Source organism: Lissotriton vulgaris, chromosome 7, assembly GCF_964263255.1.
Source record: "Lissotriton vulgaris chromosome 7, aLisVul1.2, whole genome shotgun sequence".
NCBI classification, from domain to species: domain Eukaryota; kingdom Metazoa; phylum Chordata; class Amphibia; order Caudata; family Salamandridae; genus Lissotriton; species Lissotriton vulgaris.
In genome coordinates this window covers 960,973,955-960,974,513 of record NC_141695.1, presented here as the reverse complement: position 1 = coordinate 960,974,513, position 559 = coordinate 960,973,955, and the positions used below count along the sequence as shown (strand labels likewise).

At 51.0% G+C, this 559-nt stretch overlaps 1 non-coding gene across 1 annotated transcript; it reads left to right on the top strand.

Moving 5' to 3' along the window:
* Positions 1-220: 220 nt before the first annotated feature.
* Positions 221-339, top strand: LOC147702819 (5S ribosomal RNA). Its single transcript, XR_015298511.1, has one exon. It is a non-coding gene; the product is annotated as a 5S ribosomal RNA (ribosomal RNA).
* The last annotated feature ends 220 nt before the right edge of the window (positions 340-559 follow it).

Here is a 559-nt window from a genome sequence, read left to right as displayed (position 1 = left end):
ATGCCAGCTCGCAAAGACAAGTTACCAGCGTAAAAGGCCTTCTTCAGCGCCCCATCCACCTTCTTATCCGTAGCATCAGCAGGAGAACAATCCTCCGGATTGATAGACGTATGACCAATCAGAGTGGCCAACATGGCATCCACATTGACAGAGTGAGTAAGAGAGACCTCCCCCTCCTTCAGGGAATAAAGTTTCTGCAAAAAGCGAGGAACTGAAGAGCGCTCCAGGCCATACCACCCTGAAAGCACCTGATCTCGTCCGATCTCAGAAGTTAAGCAGGGTCGGGCCTGGTTAGTACCTGGATGGGAGACCGCCTGGGAATACCAGGTGCTGTAGGCTAAAAGCCTGCGCTCCAGATCCCGCCACTCTCTCGAAATCAAGTACTTGATGCAACCATGAAAGGGCATAGCGAGCACCTGAGATTTAACATACTGTGGAAAGATGTCATCCAACTCCACGGGAGTAGTGAATGGCGAAAACTCCTAGTTCTCCCTAATGTGTTGAAGAATCACAGGAACCTCCTCCCTATGCTCAAGCTTCCCCGAAGAGGTAGAAGACC